Consider the following 25,008-nt stretch of genomic DNA (forward strand, 5'->3'; position numbering starts at 1 on the left):
TTCCCTGGAGTCACCTGTGGCCGATCCATTTAAACTCTCTGAGTCACGAGCCAGGGTAAACAATTTCCCTTCACTCAACTCCGGCGAGACAACCCTCAGGAGAGCCAGGCTGTTGCTGCAGGTACTCCAGCTGCGCAAAGCCATAGCGTTATTTGAGAATTCAGGGCTGCTTTGCGAACGCTTTACAAATCAAAAATCAGTCTCTAAAAGTCAAAAGGTTTGGTGCGCGCTAATAAAAAACCCTACTGATTGACAGCTTTGAAAACAAAACCGTTAAGTTTGCTTTGTTCTGACCCATGGGGTCATATTATTCATAACAGCTCCAATTTGTCAAGGAACGTTAGTCACATACTTCATTTCAGGGACATTTGGGTGTTTTCCTAGTTTGGAGCAATACTGAGCCAACTGTTCGTGAAAGGGTTTGCAGACCCCCTCAAGTCTTCTGTATTCCAGCAGAAAAGCTCATTTATTAAAAAAAAAAAAAAGATAGAATAAATTGTATGTGTGCAGTATTCAGTAATTTGCTCTCTCCCGTTTTACAGTGCTTTTTGTATTTTACAAATTAGGCAATATATTCCACAATATGAGTAATAAAAAACATCCAGAAGGAACAGTTGTGTAAGTAAACAAGTCTGCAAACTCATCACAGTTTCTGGCATATACAACTAGGATATACATTAAGAGAAAAAAATAAGATTCATGAAATACATGTTAAATAAAAGCTTGTAGAACGGCGTGCATGTACATATATTCATTCTTTCAATTTCTCATAATTAGTGGTGTCTACCTTACTATTTCAAATTGCTGATAAGAACCACTTGGAAGACCACAGCAACACAAAATTCTAAAGAAAATTTAAAGGTACCACAAGATATAGACTAAGTTGCAAGAAGACAGAATCATGACATGCTGACTTGCACTTAAATTAATGCTTAATGCTTGTTACAGAGAAGAAAGAACACACTTATTACATCTATACACATCATTATGAGCCAATCCTGGAATGTTAAAAAGGCTTGCATTACTGGGCTACATATCATCTTATTTGCCATTTCTGCCTCAGATTCATAACTCAAAATAAAATCAGCCTATTTTATGAAAGTCTGACAGGTCAGTTCTAAACCTCACGTCTAAAAGGCAATTAAGGCAGTGATCTACAGCATATCATTTTTTAACTTGCACATACCTCATATTTAACCATATTCCTGATACACACCTTTTATAAATTTAAAACTTCAAAACAATGTATGTTTCTGCTCTTTGTCCCCTGTACAAAGGTTTGGCTATCAGACCAGCTGCTCAAACCCAAGTAAATACTCTTTGGAGTTTCAAGTAAACAATATTTCTTTATGCTTTTTGTCCGGATGGTGAAACTTCCTTGTTTTTCCACATTTTTACAGAATGTTAAAGTTGAAAAAGGTAAGAGAATATCATGTAAGAGAGGAAATGTCTGAATTACGCAAGTCAAACTGGCTTCCTTGTGTAAACTGATGAAGTTATCCGACAGGTTAAATGGGATGGTCAGACTAGTTTTTCTTATCCCCGTTACTCCCTCCTGCCATGGTACTACATGGACAATCTTTCTAGGGGAACAGGAGTAGGAGCAAGCTGTTCCCTACGTCGTTCCTCCATCCACAGCACGCATCCGGATCCTGCTACTGCGCAGGAGGTCAGGCAGGAACCCTGGGTCTCAGAAGAGAAGCTGGTGAAGGGGAGAGCTATATGATACAAGGAGGATTTCTGGCACAGAGAGGAAGTGTCAGCAGCCCAAGATGCTGCAGTCTTTGCTTCAGGCCAGAGACCCCAGGCAGCAGATGCTGGCCTCCCCGTAAGATGAGAACAGTCGAGGTCAGGAGGAACAGTGAAAGAAGAGATTTTTGTCCTCATGCAGCTCTATTATCTCCCAGAATTAGTAACACTGATATTTTGGTAGTATCAGCCCGCACACTCAACATGCTCGGTGGTGTTTTGAACCCTCATTAGGGCTCTTATGCAGGATAGCAAAATAAACCGCAGAAGCAAAGCCACCCATTAAGGCACTACAATAATGCTCGCACGATATAAAAACAGGCAGTTTCGTTCACAACAGAGCTAATAAAGCCTGGTACATAGCAAAAGCTGAGCGTACTCTGAAGCCTTTTCATCACTATAGGCATTAATTACATCTCTCTGTCTGGCTGCCAACATTCATTACAGCGGTAGGACCTTAATGATATTAAGGCATCTGCCTCACTGTTAAATAGGACTAAAATTGGCCAATGGATTCAAAAAGTCAATAGGATAGGGTTGGACAGGCTGGCAGGGAGAGAGCATGACAGAAAAAGCCTCATTTCCACAGGAAACCAGGCAGAACAGAAAAGAAAGCGATGCGCATCCCTCTGATGTCTGTAACAAATTAAGGCCCTCACGCGCTACCTGCCAACGGCTATTCCAATTTCTATAAGGAGTCAAATAGCAAACGGGACTGTCAACAGGACTTGTCAGTTGAAGCCAAAAGGCTACTCTCCACACTCTTCCCTTGAAAGTAAAACACGGGTTTCCTATGAAAGCAAAGTGCTGCACAACACCGGCAGGCGACTGGATCTACCTGGTTTAAGGAAAATTACATAGTCAAAGGGAAAAGTAGGCTCTGGTTTACTCGCAGCAGTACTGAGAAAACCCCTCTTGCACGTGACTTCAGCTGGATAATCACCGTGAGCGGGATGATTAACGTGAGCTCCAATCTCAACACACTGAGAAAGTTTGTAGCGCTGGAATTCAGGAGGTACCAGTTGAAGTTTGAGGCATCCCGAGTTTGAAAGTTTCAGACTTTACCTTCAGGATGTTCAAATGGCTTGGTGCAAGAAGGTTGTTAACAACCGTCTAAGGCAAGAGCTTGCAGTCAACAGCACTGATCCTGTCATGTAGTGAAACTTGCTTCCAGAAGGAAGACAGCCGCCTGTGCAGGAGCTGACTGACTTAGTTTCTGAGAGGCAGGTGGAACCGCACAGCCATTGCAAATATTCCCCCTTTCTACCCATGCAACACCATCTCCCTCAACCAAACACAGGCAAGGGGGGATGGACAGAGGAAAGAGGGAGAATGTGTGTGCGCTCACGGGCACTCGCTTCGTCTGACATTGCTTTCCCAAGGAGGGAAGTACAGGTATACATATAATTTGTATGCAAATAAAACAAGCAACAAAGAGAGACTCTGCACAGAAAATTTCCCTTTTGGGGAAAGGGTGGAAGCATGGGAACAACAAATGACAGAATATATTCAAATCACTGAAGTCGCAACTGACAGTGCTTGTCTATTATGGTTATGTGTAACACAGTAATAAGGATCTTTGGAGAAGAGAACTCCTGCGGTTTGAATGAATCTAAGATTGGATTTAGTTTTCTTTTTCGAGTGGTTGCATTTCACCGATTGCCTATAAATACAAAAGCAGCAACGAATGCTCAATAGGTACCCAACAAGTCTGTCACAAAGACTAATCCTGTCAAAGAACATTTTATTGAACTATAAATTCCAAAATATACAGATGCATATTTAGATTTTTACAGAGACTTGCATTAATTAATCTGCAACAGTTTGAATAATAAATATGTAATTAATTTCAGTCAACGTTTTGGGTGATGGACCCCTGGCATGTAATCCCAACACAAAGTCAGGTTAGGAATGCTTTCTAGCATAATGCTTTGGATGTAGGTTTTGCTATCATATTCTAAGGGCAAATAGTCACCTTCCCCTCTTCACCCATTATGGTTTTTGTTGCCTTTTTTTTTTCTTCTTAAATTTAAATATCTTTCATTGTCATGTTCTTTTTCTTTTCAGTGTCCTAGAGGATTTTAACTGAAGTTGTGAGCAGTACGATATTCTACTTTGCTAGCTTGCACAGTGGTTTACCAATGACACAGTTGGTTAGGTATGATGTTATGCTGAAGACAGGTACCGCACAGCACATTGCAAGTGAGGACACTGCTGAAATGCTGCCGGTGAGTTGGGCAGACGCGCAGGACGTGTCATTGCATGACCACTCCTCAACAGCTGGGCAGCAGCCCCTCTGAAATACCCTGTCGTCTAAGCCATCTTTGGACTCAATGAATTGGCAGCCCCTTTTTGTTTCTACAAGAAACACTGCATCAGGCTTGTAAAAATAGGACAAAACCTGGCAAACTGAAGCTACAGGATTGTTTTCCTTGCTCTTCACTGCCACGGATTTACAGAATGATTTATCCAAAGTCACCAGCTTTTTACATGCTTGGGTTTATCTGCTGTACAATAGCGGCAACGGTAAAACTCGCAATGGCAATAATAAACTTGTTTCATCTAAATATATAGCGAAATATAAATATATACAGAACACCTTTACATCATCTTTCATTTAGTGACCATATAGTCCTCTCCACTGCGGTATTCTTGTAAGCAACATATTTAAATATTCACAGCAAATGGCCCTTAAAACTTTTTTTTAGAAGACCCGACTGCCTTATCTAGACAAAATTCCATTTCAAGTCACTCGTACAGTGTACAGATAATTGAGTTCTTACTTATTAGTAAGTAGGATAAGGTGTATTCAGTGCAGACCAAATGCTCTGTTTATGCTCTGGACAGGCTATTTTGGTGGGAGTTCAAACAGAATTCTTCAATGTTTGCTTAAACAATGCCTTCTCCCCTAATAGATTTCTTTAAAACAGTTGGTTGTTGTATGTAATTGCACCTCCTGAATACAGACACGCAAGTTTGTTTGAGAAAAGCTTTTCTGCTTTTTTCCCCAAACCCTCCTTTATAAAAAGTTATCTCTTTATTTTTTATTTTTTTTTTTAACTGGCAGCGTGATAAGGATGCTTCTTGTTTCTCTGAGCTACAGTTTGATATTCACAAAGCTCAATGGCTGTAATTATTCTATATTTTAGTAAGTGAAACAAATCCTAGATGGCCCTGTATGCTTCCCCCCAAGAAGTGTTGTTGGGATTACATACTTAAGGGCTGTGGGCAGGTGGAGCTATAACCTCAAACTACAAAGTCGACAGTAAGACATGTGTTGGCAACTTGCCATAGTAAGTATAATACTGTGAGGCTTAAAAAAAAGCTGGAAGGAAGCCTACGATGTGTTTGAGAAACAGATTAAAAAAAAGTCGTTGCTACATGTATAAGGCTAGGATGACCAAACTCCAAGTCTCTCCATTGCGGGTGGCAGCGGAAGGGAGTTCATGAAACAGCAGGACTGAAGGGCCATGGTCAGCTATATTACATTATAAAGCTAAGTAAACCCACCTGTTTTCCATATAACAAGGAGAACAGTTCCTAGTGGAAACCTGACAGTTGGCTTGATTCACCCAGTGATTTGGGTAGTGGAACCACCGTCCCATTTTTTCTCCAACAGATCGGCAGTTGAAACATTTGCCTGAGATGTGGACGATTAATTTAGGTCTCTGCTCTATTCAAAGGAGACTTAGCATCCTCACTACCACCAACTTAAATATCAGCTGAATGGCCTCCTCAGGCATTGTTCTTCATCTTTGATAAGACTACCATTCAGTTAAGTTATTTACAAACATTCACTGGAGCACGGAGCAAGACAGAAGCATAACCAAGCAGACAAGGCACCGACGAGGCCAAGACACCTTGCTTTAGTCTTGCCTTAGGAAACATTTAGGTATCCCACAGATTGCAGTGCGTCCTCAATGTCAGCACACTCCTCTGGAAGCTGGAAGATGAGATGAGGGTGTGCCCAGTGCGTTTTGTTCAGGAGTCCAGTTTTGGGAAGACTCTCCAATTAACCTGTAAAAAGCAGCCTCACACAGAGGCATTTATGGGAAAGCAATGGGACCACCACCACTGGCAGCAGCAGCAGGGACAGTCCTTTGGAAAGGATGCAACATGTATTAGTCAGCTACAATGCAGCACGCCAAGCTCCAAGACAGAGTCTGTATAAGCCAGTCTGTCTGCCAGGCTCCCCCAAACCCGGCTCTCTGCTCTTCTCTAAGGGGATGTCTCCAACTATCGGACTATAGCCAGCTTGTGCCTCACGTCAATCTCCATTTCAGACGGGCACCTGCCAGTTTAAAGGCAAAGTCCAGCTGGTGAGGTTCCCATTTGCTCTGTTGCTTTTTTGGGTGATGGACAAATACAATTTTTCCCACTGTTTAACCACCTTTTATCTTCCTCAACAGAGAGTAGAGGTTAAATATTTTCTAGTTGCCTGCACAAGAAAAGAGGAAAATGGAGGGACAACGTTTCCATGAGTTAAAAAAATTCCCATTTCCTTCACGTCACTCCCTCCTGCCGAACAGAGGAGTAGCACTCTGACCACAAGTTATCAAAGACAGGCAGAAACCTTCTTCTTCAGTACTACAGATAAGGGTTTCTGTTCCCAGTCTTCTTAATTACATCACATCTATTTCATAACATAAACTACCTTTTATGCACTTGGCATTGGAGCCTTTTGTCCCTCAAACATTAGTGAGCAGGCAGCATACACCCTGCAAAGTGCTTTTCTTAGGGGAGCAGTCTTCTGCTCAGCTGCGTAACTGGTTGTCTCTCTGCATTTGTTTGCGCTATCTCACCTCTGAGGCTAGATGACGAAGCTTACCAATTTGTCTTAAAACTGGTTTTAATCTTAGTTCGATGACTGTTAAGAGCCTTAAGAGACCTTTTCCCTCCACAGAAGAGCATGCGTTCAGACACTCTTCTGGCCAGGCACCCCTCAGACTCACCTACATGTACCAGCTAGTGAGACATTTCGCTTAGCGTGAGATCTGGATTTCAACATAGTCTGGGGAGCAGGTGAACAAGTTCTGATGTGCCTGTTCCCAGCCTTTCAGAAAAGCCATTTTCACCAGCTGCATCTCGTGTTTTTCCACCATCACAGTCAGCCCAAGCCAAGCCTCTCCTATCCCTGCCCAGGAGTTAAGCAGCCGGAGCTGCCAAGTAGAGCTGCTCACCAGTTTCATCCCTTCCATGCTCTCTAGGACGCAAAGTATGGAACAGTGCAAATAGCGATGAAGCTATACGCTGACGGAGCCATACGTCTTTTCCCCCGTTACATACAGTAAGAACCAAATTCTTCCAGCAGGCGTATGCCTTGATCACTATTTACTCTCTAAGGGTTTATTCTTTTAGCTGCCTCTTCTTCTCAGGCAGTTGATTCTCCTCCATCAGGATGGGCATCCAACACAACTCCCTGGTCCCAGATAGTGCTACACCTTTTGTTTCTCTTATGTCTTTGCTAGATTGTCCCTGGTGAAACTTGCCTCTCTAAAAAAGCAGAGCACGGGATAGTACTGTGTCCCTTTACAGCAAATGCCAAGTGAATTCATTACCTTAAAATTACATCTTTTTTCTAGGCTCCTGTCAACACAGTCACAATTATGCCTCATGCTGTATTTAACACTTTGTACGTCTATTAGTATTCTATACATTGCTGGTGCTGTCAAAAAGCCATGCTAGTACACATGCAAACACACTGCTTGTGGTTGGCGGCCCTTTGAGGAACACACATCACTTTAATCTGTGCAGAGGGATATCGATTCTGCAGCAGTAACTGACTTACAGGGAGGATTAGACAGCAGGGAGCGCACCATAAATGGGGGGGAAGTAACATCAAAAAACCCCAAAGCAAAACACAAAGGCTTTGGTGGGAGACACGCGGATGGGACACCTCAGTATTCAAGCACTAACACGCGCATAAATATTTATGAGTCACTTGTATCAAAAATCAGGAAGATGAGTATTTCACACTCCAATTACTCCAACTGCAGTTGCATTCTCTTATCTAAGATCTTACTAGCATCTCTTAAGGGTTTTTTCTCTTCAGCTTTTAATTTCTATAAAATTAGTGTATATTCCTATCAAATCTCACTTTTTAATTTTTCTTTTTCCTCTCTTTTTAAAAGTAGGAACACACACTGATGGCTCTGCATGTATGCTAACCCATGATTTTGTCCCATTAAATTCTTTCCAACTGTTGCCAAAGTCTTGCCCTTTTGTTGCTTAACTCAAAAGGCCTATGATGACATCCTATTGCCCTTAAGAATCAACGCTAAGGATTCAGCGACTACTGTGCATTCAGACCGAACGCTATGTCCATAGCATGTGCCATGTGGCTACCAACAGCATGAACCCTCTCAAGGGAACAGTAACAGAAGCGGACGTATGAAAGGTGAGCTGACTGGTGTGTAACTTCAGTGCCGTCAGAGATCTCATAGGACAGCAAAGCATTCAGGAGCTTAGAATAACTTACTTTTATGGTTAGGTAGGGTTGAGTGAGACACAAGAGTAAAATCCTACTTCAGTATTTTTTTTAAACAAGCCTTTGCAACAACAATGTGGAGACTAAATGGACTCCATATTACCCACCTGACATACCACATCTGCCTCGACTGATGTTCCTTGGAGCGGAATAAATTGACGCTAAAAGACAGATGTATACCCCACCTTTAAAAATACAGTTATCCTTCTACAATCTGAGACAGCACTGTAAAAAATAATCAGTTACCTGCATAAAATATCACAGATTCTGGGGATAATCTCTTTCTAAACCCGAAGAAATCCATCACAGTGGAAACACTGTTGGTTTTGTTTTTGTTTTTCTTTCACATTTGCAAACACTTCTGATAATGGGAAAACAATGACATTGACACCTTCATATTTCTTTTTAAATACCATAAAATAAATGTTCCGAAGACTAGCCTACGCTAATCACAGCTGAACCAATTACACCGCTGACAGAGCCAGAAAAATGCCAACATACTCAACACCTTTGTCTACCAAACACATATCGGGCACTGCATTTGCTAGAGAGAGAACAGGTTCAGTCAGCGCCAAGGTGAGTTGTGGTTCACTTTCCCCAGACCAGTACCTTGCTTGTCGTACCAGGCTGCATCCCAATCTGTTGACAATTTCATGCTCAGGTGAAGCCGTTTCACAGAAAGAATGACTGGTGCTATGTTACTTTATAGGTGCCGTGCCAGTGGCTCTTCAGGGAAGTTTCTTTTTCTGTTGCTGGCACAAGCACAGTCAATCAGTATCTCTCATCAGCTGGAAATGACTGACATGTCAGAGTGTAGATAAATGAAATAAACAGTATACTGGTATTATTTTAAATTCCTTCCTCTTACTTTGTAAACCCGTAAATTGTCAGGAGACACTGCATTTAACCCCATTTTCTTTTGTCGTATTGGGTATCACAGAAGCACAGACTGTGCACCACTTCTAACTGATAGGCTTTGAAACCTTCCGTGGGAAAAAGGGAGCAGTGAGGGAGAAGCAGGCCTTGAATTACAGAGCAGATATTTGGGGGAGCGCTGGGGGACATCAGAAGCCTCCACAAGAAAGCTGAAATGATCTTTTCCAAGAAGCAGTGCTGTGAGTACAGACTCCTTTGCCCTCCCATTCTAATACTGCCACACGGACCACGTGAAAATAAATCTGGGTTTTAACATCCTTTTTCCCTCACTTTTCTTTCTCCTCTACCCTCCTATCTCAGTTAGAGACCGCTCTGCATCCACGTAGGGTGTTCTGAGGTGAAATACTTCAGCGGTATTGGGAACAAGCACTTCTGGTGCAAGTGCAGGACCTACTGGTTAAATGCTGGGTTTAACTGATTCATTGTGAAGGGCCAAAAGGTGTGCTCCCATGTTGGACCATCAACCACAAGTGATTGTAAGTTAAGAAGATTTCTCCCTTTCTCACTCTTACATCCATATTGAACTGCTGACCATCACTATCTGAGCCTACGTGTCCAGCCAGCTCTCACGCACTCTACATAAATTCACCTGTACATGCCACAGCCTTGGCATGTGACTACAAAACAGTAAGCTTCCATTATTAACGTCAGCGTTTTGTGACACCTTCCTCTTAGATTACAAACACGTAACACTTCATTTTGTATTATCCTACCAAACATCCTAACAACCTCGCAAAACATCATTACAGTTTCACCACCTCTCTTACATGCCTTCCCTGATTTTTTCCTTACCACATTTGATAGTGATTTATAGTTATATAAACATTTGCTACATTCCCCTCTATCCCATTTCCTCTCGATGAACATCATTTTGCTCTCCTGAAGCATATTTCTCACTGCCTGTCTCGTATCTTTCTGTAACTAATATGTTGCCCCTTTTTTACTTAATTATAGTCAAATTATTTTATCTTTCAATGTCCTTTCCAAAAATTCCCAGAAATACCAAGAAATCTATAGAATTGTGCTGAATCATCAGCATTGATAACTACTTACTACAAGTAGTTTATTTGACCTTATAAACTCTGCAGCCTAACAGCTTTCTATTCCCTACCATCTACTAAGGGATATCCTCCATATTCAGCAGCCAAAGCGTAGTTCTAAAAGTCTCTCTAATGCATTATTTCTGCACCAGTCATTCTCTATTTACCACTCTGCAGCTCAGAACAGTGCATTTCGTCCCATATTTAATCCTGTCTTTTTTCACCTTGTTGTACCAAGTGAAAAAAAAATATAAAAATAGTTTAACAGAATTAATTCTCAGGTGCATCTAATTTTAAAGGGATGAAAACTGAATTCCTGGCCATATTGACCAACTTCCTCTGAGCATTTCATGGTGTATTGATGATCATTAGAAGAAAGCAAAGTATTCATCAAATGCTGGTACGCTCGTAGCCTTTATCTGCACTCCCTCCTCCCGTTTGTCACACTGTGCCTCTCCCCGTGCCCCTCTCCATTGGAGAATTCAATGCTGCTCCTATCAGGTCCTCACTTTCAGCACAAGGCCATCTTAAGCTAATGACCATTTTTACCCCTGTTGTTCATACCTGAAGAATAATAAATACAGACAAGCATTTGTAAGAATAAAGTATTGCTCAGCTCAAACAGACCAAAAATATTTCCTGAAAATATTTTTTAAATGTACGTACTCTTCCATCATACTTATGTGCAATACATTCTTTGCATCACTAGTGGCATCTGTGAGTCTACCTTTCTTCGGAATCCAATTTTATGTCCATAACAATTTGAAAAAGTTTCCTTTAAGAATAGAAACACGCCTACTACATTAAACAGTTCCTCTCCCAGTGCCATCTGGCTTGACCTTATAAAACACAATTCACAGCCTGGCTAGTGTACAGCAGGAGAGTAACTCAGACATCGGCACTGAAAATCTCTGAAGTATTCCCTATGAGTCATCCTTCCCTCTTCCTGGTTGGACTTCCAGAAACACAGACCTACAAAGATTTACACTAGAATCAGCGTTGTTACTGAGTTACTGTTATTTACTTCCCCCACGAGAAAACGAAGGGTGTCTTCCTCGACCCTTCCCACGGAACAAACAGCAGAATAAACTAGAGCAGGTGGCAGAATAAACAGCAGAGCTCGCTAAGGAAGCAGGTTTCACATCGTGACAAGTCATAGTGTCGGAGGGCTGTGTGTGTGTCGTTAGAAAAAAACAGCACACAGACGCTCATCCCACTTCACCCTCAGTGAAGATGAATAACGCTTCATATGTAAGAGCCTTCTGCCTGATGAGGTTGGCTTCCAAGATTTACCTGTCCTGACCACTGCCCTCCCAGGAGAGTGGCTACCGCTGTAGAACCCAGGTGGGACAGGAATGCTGGGGGAGCCGTGTTCTCCACAAGCATGGGGAACGCAACACAGACAAATCTTGCACTATGTCCTTCCATCCCATCATCCATCAAGTATTTCGTCACTTCCTGTGACAACCACAGGAGCCCTTAACGTGCCACAAGAAGAAAGCTCTGTAGGCCATCCTGGTAACAGGGGGTTGTTTCAGGTGAAACTCCTATGCAGTTCTAGGAAGCACACCAGGCTATAACTGCATAAAAAAGAAAGAAAAGCCTCAGAGCAAGAGGTTCCTACTAACTTGGTTTCAGAGTGAATTCCTTGCCAATTCCATCACTTAGCTCTGTATTTTCAGCAGGTCTGCATGTACACAGCTCCTAAAGTCCACTTCCCTAGTCCAGCTCCTGTTCATGCTGCCCATGCTCCCAATGCACAGTAAATTCCGTTCTTAGATATTCTACATAGACTCTGCAATTCAAGGAGGTTAAAAATTGTAAGCCCTGTAGTTCCAAACAATCAACATAATATGGGTCAAGAAATAGCAGCTTTATATTTTTAGTAAATTTAAGCTTGTAAACAGTGATGGGTTTTAAGCATAGAAATTTTTTACGATAACCATGTAGGTTTTGTTTGTTTGTTTTAAAGACAAAGACTTATAAGCTTAAAATTACCACATAACCCTATTGTACACAAGACGGTATTTTTTGGCAGACAAAAAACCACAGTATCTGCTTTCACGGAATGTGTTTTATATTTAAGATGATACGTTACCCCAGTGTGGGTTCATATCAACAATATTAACATCTTCTGGAAGTAGTATCCTGTCACTTATTACAAACCAGACAAATCTCTGCCAAGGGGCAGGAAAAATATCGACAGCATCTTCATCTCCCTGTTCAAAAACGCAGATTTAAGGTAGTCCTTTAAAAGGTATTGGCATATGCTATTGCTATAGTAACACCAGCATTTAACAAAGATACAATCTTCATTTAACACTGTTACAATACTTCGGATATCTCACCCAGTTCATGTTCTTAACTTCATCCAAAAGCTTTTTATTACGGGAATGTTTCTGCAAATTTAATAGCACACTGATATTTTAACATATAAAGGAATATACAGTTATGTAATGAAAGTAAATCAGTGAGCAACCACAAAAAATATAAAAAGCTAATAATTTGGAATTTATTTAGAAAATAATGGTATTCATTTTGCAGCTGCACTTACAGTCACAGCTGTTTAGCTTTACTCTGCGTACGTGTGTGAGAATGCATGCATACACATATAGATAAACTGCTTTATTCAATATCCCTTCCAAGTGAAGGGTGGGAATCTCACCCACCTAGTACTCTCCATACCCCATCCCCATGGAAACATAATACTAAGCGCTGTCCTAGAAAAGCCAATTCAGCTATAAAAGAGGAAACACAACCAGGTTACCAGACTAGTGGGATACAAGGATATTAAATTAAAGTCCTCTTGTGCAGATGCTCCCGCAGCTCTACATATCCCAGTAATTCTTCCTCAGTCCTTGAGAGTATGCCTAACCCAGGCCACAGAAGGCTACATACAGTAGACTTTCCCAGAGGGGAGGAAGGATGCAGGGGGCCATCAGAAATCTGCATTTTTCATTCCTCCTCTAGATTAACGTGTGCTCTCTGCTTCTTCCCAATTAGGTATCTATCAATCTGAAGTACAGCAAATGTACTCCAGTCGGATGTTTTCGGTGAATGGTAAAACAATTGAAGTAACCCAGAAGCTTTTGAAAAATGGAAATTCGTCTAATCCAACAACTCGAACTCACAAATATTTTCAGAAAGATGATTAGGTGGTAAATATTTGGAAGACAGAATGGTTTTACAACGTCCTTCGCTGTTTTAAAAATTACGTGCTTTGAAATTTTAAAATGTCAGGTTTTGTTCTGACTTTTTCCTAATAAACGAGTTCAAAGAACTGTTCCGTAGATACTGCCATTCAGGTATCTAATGCCTTCTCTTCTCTCCCTCATGCATTTTCTCTCTCCAAAAGTAGCAGATGGAAGAGATCTCCCTTGCGTGGAGCTTATGGCACAGTCAGACCCCAGACTTGGTTCATGTACTTTGCACAGACCCTCAGGCTGTGTCTGAATTTGCAGCTAATTCAGCACACCAAGAGCAGATCAGTAGACTGAATTAGTGCTGAAGGCTACACCTACACAGTACGTGGTTCAAGTACGTTTGCTTCAGGGAAGACAATCTGATTCCTTGGACCAAATATTCCCATGTTGCAGACAGTTCAAACCTGTCTTAAGGCGCGATTCATTGGTTCAGAGACCTATCTGTTCAGCGGGAGGAGTTTATAACCAAATAGGGCACATTTGGTGAGCCCCTGGAGATAAGTTTCGGCTTAGTTTCTTCCAGAAGGAATCTAGCTTGTGCACACCAAAACCAACCTGTCACGTAAACTGTGGTAAATGAGGATGAGTAGGTTTGCTCCCAAACTGCACCACTGCTCTAAACTGGAACGCTAGCGTAAATGTGGTCACAGACAACTAGCAGAGCCAATCTCAACAAAGATACCTGGAGTAGGTGACTTTTCATTAGCAGGTCTACAGCAGCATTGTCTACTGAATTTGGAAGAATCATTCCGATACCTGCAACAGGCATAGCCGTTGATCACATGCAGCTAAGTTTTATGTTTCTGTATCTACCTTGCTGACAGTTAACAGAGATGCATGATGCTGACTTATAAAGACACATAAGAAGCAAGAACCAGACACATAAGAAGCAAGAAGTAGTTTCTGAAGAGGAATTCTTTCTCATTTTTTAAAAAAAAAAATCACTTGTCCACAAGAATTGTGCATGGGTTTTTAACAATACTCTTTGAAACATCATTAGAGTAACGCACACCTGCTTGATATGTTTCAAGACTTATCCTGAATTGCTATACTTAAAATTTGCCTTCATAAAGCACTACCAATAGGATCCTAATGTGCACCCATTAGTCTGAAATACCTTTGAACATAACCGATCTAATTCTCGATAGCATTGCATCAGTTCATGCCAGTGTCACTCCACAAATCCCATCACCGCTGTGGTACAGTAGGGCAGATGGGGTAATGGAACAAGGAGCCAAAAGCTACAGCTTTTGTGGCTACCGCCTGAAATGCTACCAGAAGGTGGTCAGACTGTCAGCTTTTGTTCAGTAGCACAAAAATGGGTACAGAGTAACCTGGGGATTCTCTCAGGAAAACACACAGTCATTTTCTCAGATTTTTCTGCTGCCTGGCAGACTGTGCTTCACTCAAATCCTCCTTCCCTCACCACGCTTCCAAACAAAACCAAAACTCTACCAAGCCACTTACCTCTTTGGTAAATGTAGCTTGGATTTACCTTCTGGGCTGAGCTGCTGGACTGACCGTCTGTGGGCAGAGGACTGCCAGCAGATAGTCCCCTCCTAAACCTCTCCCTGTAGAGTTGCACTGATGTACCATCACCTGAATTACAGACCAAATCTGCTTCTGATGCGTGACTGTCAGTGATTTGAAGTTAAATACATCAACAGGAGAACTGTTGGTTTAAAAGTAACAATTTGTTCTCAAAACCAAACATCTATTCTCAAGGTGAAAAAAAAAAAAGAAAAAGAAAAAGAGAGAATACGAAACACTAATCTTTCAAAATAACCAGAATACAAAAGCACTGTCATCTCCATAAATGCAGGATGACAAAACTCATGTAATTAAGTGGTCACAAGGGAATATCTCTGTAAGTGAAATATCTGTTGACTTATAACAAATAATGAAATGCATTTAATTAAATTTCAAGTGGAGGAAGCTCCTCCAATGGGCACCATAACAATACAATTTGTATTAATTTAATGACTAAAGAATCTAGTGCTGGCAAAATAAATATTTCTTTTTAATAAATTAATTGCTCTTTTCAGTTTTATATATAGTTGCAACTATGTGAAAAGACTAAGGAGTGACCAACTTCATGCCAGTGGACATTCTCCTTCAAAAGGGTCCTAAAAACGCATATTTAACCAACATTTTACTGCTTAGAAAAGGGAAAAAGCGTAACTATGTTTTCTATAAATATTCCCTAACTGTGGAGGTGCTTTCCACTTGAAATGTGTCTGTCTCAACAGTGCGATTTGGGTGCAGGAGGGTCAAAGCTTAGCAAAGCACATTTTCCTGCACAATCTTGTGTTAAATAAAGGGGGAGAAAGGAAGCTTCTTTTATTAAAAAGTGATGATTATGGCAGGTTGCAGTGCAACACCCAGTGACGCACTACAGACTCCTCCTGTGACGTGGATGCCACAAGCAAGCAAGAGGGCTGTTGGAATAAGGGCACTTGCACTTCGGTTCCAAGTTGGATGCAGACAAGGATGCTGCCTTGACGCTCTCTTACAGCATCAGAACGGAGTAAGTATTCCTCCCCTACAGCCCTACAAACACTTTTTTTCCCATTCCTTTCTGCAGAAAGCAAAGCAATCACAATTTATTTTTCGTTTGTTTGTTCACTTCTATAGTGCCCCTCCCTCCCCCCACTTTTTACAGCTTTTACACTTCTATGTATTTTCTGGCTGTAGCACAAAACATCCTGGAAAAGGTGCAAGGTTAAAGCCAATCCACAAAATACAGCATGGAGGGTCAAAGGCAGGCCACGAGAATCAAAACTCCAGCAGTCATCCCCACAAGCAGGGGCGAAAGCAGCATGCAATCAAGAGTTAGTTGCTGGCAAATCAGCAGCCACTTATATTCAGTCAAGAGCAAGAAAAATACAGGCAAACATCAAGATATAGCAAGATGATGGTTTTCTTCTCTTACGGGGTATACAGTTTTTCACCCAATTCCATACTATGCTGCTAGACAGCTTTCAAACCCCTGTTCTAGACCGAGGGTGCAAATTTCAGTTACTACAGCAGTATGTGTATGTCAGACATAAAAAGAAAGTATTTTAGTACTTACAGCAAAACACAAAAATCCCCTAAAAAACTTGACTGACAGCCAATTATTTTTACCAAGAAAAAAAATTGCACAAATTCTTGCCTAAAGGCTAATTATAAATAACATTTTTTGAGAGCTCTAAAACACAAACTGAGATGCACCGATACTTACAATCAAGGACTCTCTCTCTGAGCAAAAAAAATGAAAAACTTTGGAGGAATTCAGTACACTGGTTTCATCTAAGTAACTACAAAAGCAGAGAAAACAAAAGCTCAGGGTACAATCAATAGTTTATAAATCAAAGCAAAGCTTTACTTCAAAAAACAGATGCAGGCTTGAGAAGAGCAGTTGATTTATAAAAACCATTATTTGAAATCAGCAAGCAATTAAAGCAAAGCATTTCTCTTTCTGCTATATGGGCAAAGCACACACAGGCTGTAAAATACACAATGAATGATAGAGGCAGCTGTTTCACCTGAAATGTTCCACCCTTGCAGGAAATACTGGAGTTAACGATTCCCTTGATTGCAGTTCAGTCCATTTTTTGAACAGTGCCACCACAGAGACTGTGTCCAAGAAGTACTTAAACCACTCTACACATACAGTTAAGTTTCCCAGCTCACTTAAAAGCTGAATCTATCTCTAACTTTGCAGAAATACCAGCTCAGACCTCAGTGCTTGTGTTCTAGCATGGTGTCCAGGTTTGGGGTGGGGCAGAGCCAACTTTCTGTTCAGTGAGGGGCTCTTGCTCGTACTGCTGTGGCAGCCAGGGTCACTGACTGAGTTGTTTACTGTGGGGAGGAGTGGGCAGGTCAGGGGACCCAAACTGACCGAGCCGGTGTTCCATCCCACCCGCCATGCTCAGTATAACAGCTGAGGGAGCAAAGGGTAGGTTCTTCTTCTCCAATGGTTCTTCTTAAGTGGGCTGCTTCTTCAGTGACTGACATCTGAGGAGGACCCCGTCAGCTCATTTGCCTTTTGATCCCGGTCAGTGTGTTCCAGTTCCCATTTGTCACTGAGTCCATTTGGAACTTCCCCAGTGCCTGCCAGTGACATCTCCCTGGGAACTTGATCTGGTTTTGTATGTATTTATTTACATTGTATCTATTTCATTATATCCTTTATTTTATTATTAATTTTTCATTAGTTTAGGTTTTTTTTTCTAAACTCATAACTCCCTTTATCTCTCTTCTTCCTCTCCTTGGAGTGAGAGGTGGGGGAGACCATCTGTCATCTTGTCATTGGCCAACCCAGCCCACACCATGACACATGGGAAGTTACAAAGACCAGACATCATATTCATCATGTCATCAACTCCAGCACCTAAACTTATGTGAAGAAGTTACACCACCAAAGTTACTCTACCAAGCTTTCCGCTCTCCCACCTCCCAGCCTTCTGCAGATTTTTCACAGAGCTCTCCTAACTTCTTTTAATCTTCCATTTCATTGATGATGGAGAAGGTATTTTCTGATAACTGAAAATCCCCACGAGGAACATAGAAAGCCCTCAAAAATAAGCAGAGATCATTATTCATGTTCCTTGGTGTTATTTATCTGCTGAGAGAGATCAAGGAAGCCAGATATCTGCTAAAAAGGCTTTATAAAAATTCACAGGTCGTGTGGATTGGTTTCTCAAGATTCAGCATCACTAAATGCAGAAAGGAAATGCAATAGCTTTAGGTATGTATACTCATGTACAAAAAACATCGCTCAGGAATAATATAATAGCTTGCCTAACAACAGGACACTGTACAAGGCTAGGACAACCAAAATATGAGGGAGAAGAACGTGTATTTGATGCCTAGTCTTCAGCACTAAATCCTGATCTTACTAGTTCTGGAGGAGCATTTGGATGGCAAACTCAGAGATACCCTGCTGAGCTTACCAGGGTTAAAATAAGGGACCAAAGCTAGATTTGCAATGGAAGCATGAAGGAAGAGGAATTAAGGAATAAAAAAAGGGTTAACTATGGGCATATTCAGAGCTCTTCTGACTCTTAATACTAGTAAAATCTTCTCTCCAGAAGTTTTCATACCCAGAATGACCACAAATCCTGACTGTAATCATTAAGTTGCTGAAAATGAGAAATGAGCCTAACTTGCCCTTGAAACGTGAACTAAATAATCTGGTACTTCTACTACAATTACACAAACCAAAGGCCAGAGAGACTGAAAGATCTGAGGCTGCTCTGTTTTACATGATGTTGTATAACAAGGAAGCAGACGATCGAAGCGTGGTTTTGTCAAGCTCTTAGTTAGGATACAATTAGATTTCAGCCACAACAGCATCTGTCTGGCACGTAGACGTAAACCATGATGACTTGGGGCAACATGACCAGACATACAGGAAATTAGGCACTGCCAGTGAAGGTAGCCTTGACAACCCAGAAAAACAGTTCTCTGACTTGTTCATGTAAAGCACTGTGATGCTGCGTCCCCTCACGATCGGCACCCAAGTCAGCTAGGTGAAAAGTAAGCCAGATCCCTGAGTTCGAGATTCTTGAACACTGCAAGCAGTGAGACATTATACACGTCTCATTATACATAAAAGGATCCATGGGTGGAGGGAAGTTTTTAAGAGATGTTATGGAAATAATTACAGAGGCCCAAGCTATGAGGTAAACTATAGTCCTTCATCTAAAGTAGCCTGGCTGAAAAGTCCAACTAACAGACTGGTGATCTGCATCGTGCGCATACCACGGATGATGCTAAGAAAAGGAAAATCTCCAATGTCAGTGGGCTTACGTACCCACTTTGGCTTTGCCTCTGCAACACATCGCCAGGTTATCGCCATTGTCAAAAGGTACCTTGCAGGTCCTGTCCCGAGAAAATCGAGGTTCTTGGTGACAAACAAATGCTTTGCAAAGTGAGTACAACTCCAGGAAGGATGCAATAGATGCAGACGTATCCTGCAGTAGCTGAGTGCCTTGGAGCAGCCTTGTAAATAAACAGCACACAAACTTTGCTGTCTCGGATTAAGCAGGGACACTTCAAAGGAAAAGAAAGGGATGACTCATTGATCTCACCACTACCATTCCTGCATGAATCTGAAGGCTCACATAGGACAGATTGCCAGCAGTTACACCTAATAGCTGGAAAATAAAGAGACTAATCTTAAATAACACTCAATAAATAAATAAATATAGTGATCCTGTAAAGGCAAGCAGCAGTTGCAGAGATTTTCTAGTTGTACAGTGTCCAGCTAAACCCCAGAACACAAGCAAGCAAAGCAACAAAAAACCCACTATCATCATTAGGTTTGGTCATCCGCACACTCTGTTCAAGGCGAGCTTTTCAAAATTACGTTCTGAATATTTTCAATCTGGGTAGGTTTAAAAGAAAAAGCTCACCACATAAAATACAAATGCTCACCTCTTACTGGAGCGTTATTTTCTTTGTTAACATTAAAGTAATTCTTATTCAAATCCTTGTTATTTACTCATTATGATATCTATGTGTCAAGATGAATACTTACAGGTGCACAGATATACATGAACGTCAAATCATACTTTTATATGCACTGCATATAACTTGAGCTGGATGATTAAGATCAGATTTTTGGCTTCCTAGCTATGGTATGTAGAATGACAGGTGCTTTAAAGGAGCTTGTTTTCTAGTGATAGCTTAGCACTTCTTGAAAACCAGGTCCCTTAAATTTCCTTCTCTCCTCTCTCAATACCTCAAATTTCAGAGATCCAAAGCACAGGTCAAGTAGAACTTTTTACCTTGTTAATTCATAAAATATCAGCTTTTGTCACACCCCATTGGAACGGGTTATATTCAACACACTATATCTTACCCAGAATATTTGCAGTTATTTCTATCTTAAACAAAAGTATACCACAAATATCCAAGCAGAAGAAAATGCTGCACTGAGATAAACAATCTTCTTTAAACTGCCTGTACTGTGCGCAGATGAGAAGTTTCTTCGGAATCTTTTAAAAAGTCTTCAATGACTTCAACTTCTTCAGAATCCTTAATGATAAAATATTTATTTACAACAGGGTAGAAATCCCCAGATTTATTATTTAATCAGAAGAACATAAAGGGAAATTTATAGAAGATCAAAGAAATACAGATGCAGTAAGAAATGCAGTAAGCTACGTAAATTGGATAAACATTTTGAAATATGCATTATATGCCTGTTACATTTGTGTGCATCCAATTATAATAACCAAAATCCCAACCAAACCCCTGAGAGTATGCAAGTATTTTATTTAAGGAAGTCTTATGATCTGTTTAGTGAAGCACAAGTGACTCAGATTTTGACTTCCTGGTTTACCCTACTGAAAAAAAAAAAAAAAATCAATAAAGCCCCCAAACATGTAATCTAAATTTAACCAGTTTTAATTAATTAATTTAATTATCACATCTAAGATTGATGGGGGCTTTCTTTCCCCTTCACTGAAATAAGAGCCTAATTCAAGCCATTTAGCACAACCCACGCAGGTGACCTAACATGAGTGGTGTCAGCACCTACTCCAGTACTTTAATATTACACAGTACATCAGATACGGCAAGCACAACAGAATCTGCTATTTGGAAGCAATGGAAGAAGGAAAGAGTAACGCCATTTGTTTTAATTAGCAGGCTGTGAATTTTAAGGTGTCTCTGGCATCTCAGTGCCAATTATCCTGGTATGTACTATTCTATCAAGCCACCGAAAGTGTTTCATTCAGGGTAATCATACAATTCAGAAGCTAAAGCTATGTAAGTTTCCTTCAAGTCAGTGAAAATATTACCCTCCAGCACAGGGAGATATCTTTCTCCAGCTTGGACATATTTTCATATTAAAACACACTATTTAAAATTCAACATTTTACTCCGGGTACTCTTCCCAGAGCTCCAACGTTGCTACTTGATTAACTGCCTCGCAGTGATTTTTACTTTCATTCAATGCCCTGCGTGTTTGCAGCCAACAGTATATATGATGTGACACTGCCAAAAGAAACAACTTTACCCCCACTTCCCACCCACGCCCCACCAAAAAAGCCCCGTATAACAATACAAAAGCAAGTGCCCAAACCAAGCTTCATTCTTTGTTTCAGCAACAGGACCAAATCACAGCAAAGGTTCAAATCTGCCTTTAAAATCAGGCATTTGACTAAATAACCTTTTACTCCCCTGTTACTTTGCACTACAGAACCTTGCTTTAGCAGGAACAACCTGTTGAATTGCCCCTCAGAAGAATGGCCCTTCCACCAGCTCCGATGCGAGGAAAATTTTCACAGCGACCCATTACTGGTCTCAAAAATATTCTTCTGAGAGAGGAAGGGGACGCTGTGCCTTCCCAAAGGCTGAGGCATTGCACCCTCCTGCTGTCTCTCCACTCACAAGAGAAAGTGGAAGTCGAAGGGAGAAGCTGCTTTAACTGTTATTTCTCCATAGCTCCAAGGCTACTTGCTATTACTCCTTTTCCCTTTGTTTCCCCTTCCTGTTTTTTCTACCTTCTGCTAATGCAGAATCCATCCCGTAGTGGATGCAAGCAATGACCACACACACAGCTCTTCTCACGTGGGGCTTTGTGTTGGCGCATCCGGAAAAGAAGTCATGGCAACTGATGCATTTCCGAGAGCATCCATACTGCTCCACAGATGCACGCCCAGGAATGTTTACTTCATCTTACATTAGGCCAATCTACACGGCAACGATTCCCATTTCATCCCACATTTCCAGCTGTTGCTAATAGAAAAGAAACCATGAAGGTGTCATTACAGTATTGCCCTCTGGAAATAAATTTCACCACTGCAAAATGCTCATTCACTCAACTATCGCTCAAGACATACTGCCTCTGTTACATTTTTCACCCATATGAATTTAAAACCTGACCTGTAACAATCATCCCACATTTCACATCATCAAGAAGTAACAAAATTCTGGCTTGCTGCCTTTTTTTTTTTTTTTTAAGAACAGAAATTAATTTCGAACTCCCCAAAATTGTTAATTTAATCTTTTTTTAGATTTTCAATAATCTTTTCCAGCAAAAGTCTCAACCTGAGTTAATCAAAAAATCATCTGCCTCCCTTAAGGATTTCCATTAGTCTTTTGAGTACCAGTGCATTGCTTTTTATTGACTCTAGAGCACCTGGTACTATTAACTGTCTGCCAGAGACCAAAGAATTCATCATCATATTGCAAAGGTGGCAGATTCTCTAGCAGAGCAATTTATGGTATATTAAAAAAAGAAATAATCAATATGCTTCTACGATAAACCGTACTTTTTCCATGCCAGCCCAAACACCATTCTTCTAAAGCAGGTGACGTATAGACTACTTACTGTACATTGTCCTCATACTGCTGTTATTTGGTAATATTACCATTTTCTCCCTTCGCTCTGGTTGTCTAAATGGCTCTCAGAACGAGGATTTTCGCATGTATCAAGCTTGAGAGACTTTTAAATGTCTTAAAACTAAATTTTTCTAACTTATTTTTAGTGAACTGTTTAAACAACAGCTAGCAATTTATCTCAACAGCTTCGTCATTCAGCCTGCAGTTAAAAACCCAATCTCAGAACTAAATTTCACCCGTCTTATTCTTTTGAAGCGCACGTAATCAAAACCTGCTATCAGCATTACAATAGTATGTCAAGGCTGCATCTTGGGCTGTCTGTAACAGACCGTGAAGCTTACACACACCTTCATTCTTTCTCACTCTGATCACGGTAAATCCCCTGCCTAGTCTTTGTATTGCTTCTTTTTTTTTTTTTCTTTTTCCCTTTTTTCTTTTTTTTTTTTTGCTCCATATTTTGGTTTAGTGGCTAACAGTTCTGAAATAATAGACTTCAACCTTGGAAAGTAATTTCCAGGATGGACTATAGGCAATGTAACATTCACATTAGATGCCTAACTAGATGAACAAAAAAAGTTTATTGGTAACTTCCCTTCTTGTTCTCGTCTGTAGAAATAGTCTTATTCTTCAGAGTGAAAGCTGCTATTGCGTTGAGGAGTTGTAACATGGAATTTCGTTGCTTGTCTGTTTAAAAATCCTGTTAAATCTGAACCTCAGTATTATTTGGAAAACTAATTCCCTAGCCTAACCATGCAAAAATAATTGGATTTATTTAGTGTAATTTGATGGTGGTACATTTGGTATCAAAAGGAACCGCAAGAGCACCTAATTCAACACCACATATCTTCTGTATTTTCATTGTGTCCTCTTGTCTCTTCTCTAAAGCAAACCCTTTCACTCTCACATTTCACTTTCTTTACCAAGAAAGCTGCTAATGAAAGCTCTCATAATTACTGGATCTCATAATTCCTGATAGGTACTCATAATTCCTGATCAGAAGCAATGACTATTTTAGGCAAGAAGGCACCTTCAGTTTGCAAAGTGGAATTACGAGACCATCAATATTATCCTCCATCATAATTCTTGCATCACCTAGTACTCACTTTGCACAGGTACAGTTTTTGATGAGGTGTTATCCCACCTGACTATTTCCCATGAGTTTTCAAACTCAGCACAGAACACCCGTCTGTGTTCCTCTATCCAGGTGGCATTGCCCAGCATTTGTCAAAGGGGCAAAAAGAAGAAAAAAAAAAAGAAGAAAAAAAAAAATCTCAGTCCAGTCAGAGCTTGAAATAAAGCCTTAACCTACATCCTTGCAGACACCTTTGACTTCACCTAATCTAAATCCTTCTGTTGCTTCTGAGCATCTTGCCATTTCATTTCCAAATCATCATTTAGTAAGCTAAAGAAGTCCTTTAGTATGAAGCCCCACATGCCTCCAGCCAAAGCTGAAAATTCACCGTTTGTTCCTACTCCTTAATTTCAGCTGCAGTTTCTAACCTAAAACAGCTCTTTATTTCTAACCTCCTGATAACATCATGACCTTTTCTTCACTTTTTTTTATGAGACTTTTTTTCAAAAGCTTTTGGAAATCAAAAGAAATTAATCCTATAGAGCTCGGCAGAGCAAATAGCAAAAAGAGTCAAGAATAGAAACTTACTCTGGCACCTGAAGTTTGACATAAAATATGAATGTTATGTGTACTGTTTTTTAAATATTTTAACGAACACTAATGGACTTATTGCAATCAGAACACAATTTTGTATTTCATTAATAACACAATCCTCCAGGGCACCGGCTTTGTTCTTTCTTCATTTGCTAAATCGAGATGACAACATTTATCCAAATGCTTTTGAAGACACCATCACACCTACAAGTGAGAAGTGCTATACGAGATACATAACGGATGCCTTTTGATTTGTTCTTTGTTGCTAGAGATAATGGCATTACAAATTTGAAAACATACTTTAATTTAAATATAAGGTGATTCCAAATCTATTATAATTTCTGACTTCATTAATAGCTAACATAAAAAAGTAGCTAAAAACATTTTTTTATTACATTAATAAAACCACAGCATTCAAATAATTCTTCAAAACAACAAAAATATACGTGAAACACTGCAGCCTGTAGAAAATCAGTTAAATTCCATAACACATCAAAACGTTTTACTGGAAATGATGGTGAGATTATCTTCTAAACCACGAATAACCTCATCACGTGTTCGTTTGTTCAAATTATACAGACATGCCTA

General features: G+C 40.4%; 1 protein-coding gene across 5 annotated transcripts in view; it reads right to left on the reverse strand.

Annotated features, from left to right (window-relative positions):
* MYRIP (myosin VIIA and Rab interacting protein) overlaps positions 1-25,008 on the reverse strand; it is a 235,759-nt gene that overhangs the window by 123,470 nt on the left and 87,281 nt on the right. The window contains exon 1 of one of the 5 annotated variants that reach the window (XM_074575269.1): positions 12,311-12,416. The exons of the other annotated variants lie outside the window; for them this stretch is intronic. The gene's annotated coding sequence lies outside the window, so the exon portion shown is untranslated. Of the gene's footprint in view, positions 1-12,310; positions 12,417-25,008 lie in introns of those variants that run through there. 5 annotated transcript variants of the gene reach the window in all.

Source organism: Larus michahellis, chromosome 2 (genome assembly GCF_964199755.1).
Source record: "Larus michahellis chromosome 2, bLarMic1.1, whole genome shotgun sequence".
Lineage (NCBI taxonomy): Eukaryota > Metazoa > Chordata > Aves > Charadriiformes > Laridae > Larus > Larus michahellis.